The following is a 3,010-nucleotide window of genomic DNA, read 5'->3' on the forward strand; positions in this document are numbered from 1 at the left end:
GCTCACTGCAAGCTCCGCCTCCTGGGTTCACGCCATTCTCCTGCCTCAGCCTCCCGGGTAGCTGGGACTACAGGCGCCACCACCTCGCCCGGCTAGTTTTTTGTATTATTTTAGTAGAGACGGGGTTTCACCATGTTAGCCTAACCCTCTTCATGATTTCTAATTGTAGAAAGCAACAAATGAAGATGCAGTAGAGAGCCAAACACACACACACGTGTATACACACACAAATACACACATGCACACATTCCTGGTTCAAATTAAACACTCTCAGGTGTTAAGTGTGGAATCAATTTATATTACCTTTTCTCTCAGGAGGATTTTTCAAGTTTCCTCCTCTTAAGGTTAAAAAAAAAAAAAGTTCCTGGACGTTGGTTACAAAGCAGTCATTAATATTGCTTGCAGTTCTACAGAGATAAAAGAGCATTTACTCACTGGTGAGTGCTCAACCCACTAACTAGCATCTGTCTGGCAAAGAGAAGAATGATGTGTCATTCAGTAGACTTGGCTTCTCCTAGCTGAATTCTGCTTCCTTTTATTCCTCTATGTGATCTGAGTAAAATAGCAAAGCTCAGAGTTAAGCAGGCCCATATGAACATCATCAGTCTCTTTACGCATGTTTTTCTGTTTTAATTTTTGCTAGCTCCTTAGAAATATAAACTTTACTATCTTACTAATGCATGCTTTTCATCCAAGTATCATAGCTATAATAAATATTATTTCTTGAGCACTTTCTATGGGCCAAACTGGGCTGGGGCATTACCTACATGATCTCATTTAGTTTTTACAGCCACCATTCAGAGAAGATTACGCAGCTGGGCACTGTGGCTCATGCCTGTAATCAGAGCACTTTGAGGGGTTGAGGTGGATGGATCGCTTGAGCTCAGGAGTTCAATACCAGCCTGGGTAACACGATGAAACCTGTCTTTACCAAAAATACAAAAATGACAGTAGCTGTCATCCCAGCTACTCAGGAGGCTGAGATAGGAGGGTCGCTTTAGCCTGGGAGGTTGCAGTGAGCACAGATCATGCCACTGCACTCCAGCCTGGGTGACAAAGCAAAACCCTGTCTCAAAAAAAAAAAAAAAAAAAAAAGCCAGAGAAGGTCACCCAATCTCCTGGTGAGGCAAGAGGAACTGATATGCACTCTGAGAGCCGATTTGTGCAGTCTCACAGCTAGAAATGAGCAGGGTTGACATTTGAACTCAGGTTCACCTGAATTTCTTTTTTTTTTTCTTTTTTTTTTTTAGAAAGAGAGAGAGACAGGGTCTTGCTTGGTCACCCAGGCTGGAATGCAGTGGCACAACTACAGCTCACTGTCACTGTAATCTCAGCCTCATTCCTGGGCTCAAGAAATCCTCCCACCTCAGCCTCCAGAGTAGCTGGGACTATAGGTGCACCACCTTGCCCCGCTAATTTTTAAATTTTTTTTGTAGAGATGGGGTCTTGCTATGCTGCCCAGGCTGGTCTTGAACTCCTGGCCACTGCATTTCTTTTCACTGATTGTCTTGGCTGACAACTTGGTGCGCACTTTGGAGATTAATTCCACCTTGTCCTGTACTATAAACTCAACATGTAGAGCCAGCCCAGGTCCTCCTGTGCCAGCTGAGCTTCAGCTTGTCCCCAGGCCTCTCAGGGCACTCACCTTCCTTAGTTTCTCTGCCTTCCAACCCAGGCTCTGTTGAGAATAGAGTTTTGCACAAATCCATGCTGTGAGTTCCATGTGAGCTAGAACCTTTGTGCCCCTCTACTAGGTGCCCATTGTGTCCATAGTTGTTGAACTAAGCCTTGGTCTCCTCACCCATGACCTAACCCCTTTCCTAGTCTGTACAAGCTCTTGCCCTCTCACTTGCTGTCAGCCTCTGGCTGCCATCTTCCTGTACAGATCGATCACTGTTAGCTGGGCATGGTGGCTTACACCTCTAATCCCATGTATTTAGGAGTCCAAGGTGGGAGCACTGCTTGAGGTCAGGAGTTCCAGACTAGCCTGGGCAATAGAGTGAGACCCCATCTCTACAAAAAATTAAGAAATTAGCTGGGCATGATGGCGCGTAACTGTAGTCCCAGCTACTCGGGAGGCTGAGGTGGGAGAACCACTTGAGCCCAAGAGTTCAAGGCTACAGTGAGCTATGATTATCTCACTGCACTCCAGCCTGGGCAACAGAGCAAGACCCTGTCTCAAAACAAACAAACAAAGAGAGTCGCTGTCCACTTTGGGCTGTTGCTCACCTGCACTGCTAACCCTGTTCCACCCCCAAAGCCCTATGTCCTTCTCCTCTAAGCCAGTCCATGGCATGGAGGTATAGAAGCCAAGTCGGCTTACACCATGAGAGTGAATGGGAAGTAGATCCTTCCAGCCACAAGGCTTTGGGTTTTTCAGAGTGGTTAGAATAGGGTAGGCAGATACTTCCTTCAGCTTCCATGTTACTAAACAGTTTGCTCCTTTATTCCTTTCCTATATCCTAGGCACAGTCTAGACTGCTTCCACTGCTCATGGATAAATGCAGATGTAAGTGGCTTGTGCATAGGGTCACCAGAATATTCAGTAGCCTTGAGGATCCTCCCCAGCTCAGAAAACTCTTATAAACACCGAATGATAAACCTGAGGCCAAAAGACAGCCAAAACCAGCCAAGGAATGATACACAAGGCAAGCATTCTCAAGGACACAAAGCTGAGTGTGCTGGGGCTGCTGTTTCGCATCTCACTTCCAGCTTGTCTGGACAGAAAAGCCTCAGAGCTATCAGCTTCCACAGGGTGAGAGAGGTTCAGACAAAGAGCGAGAGAGAGTTTGCCAGAGTGTATGACTGCTTCCAGTTTGGGAGCCGGGGTCTTTATTCATTTAGTAATTTTTACCAAGCACTTTTTTTTTTTTAGAGATCGGCTCTTGCTCTGTCACCAAGGCTGGACTGCAGTGGCACAGTCATGACTCACTGTAGCCTCGGACTCCAGGGCTCAAGCAATCCCCCTGCCTCAGCCTCCCAAGGAACTGGGATTACAGATAGGTACTAC

This window comes from Colobus angolensis, unplaced genomic scaffold, assembly GCF_000951035.1.
Source record: "Colobus angolensis palliatus isolate OR3802 unplaced genomic scaffold, Cang.pa_1.0 Scaffold293, whole genome shotgun sequence".
In the NCBI taxonomy this organism is placed as follows: domain Eukaryota; kingdom Metazoa; phylum Chordata; class Mammalia; order Primates; family Cercopithecidae; genus Colobus; species Colobus angolensis.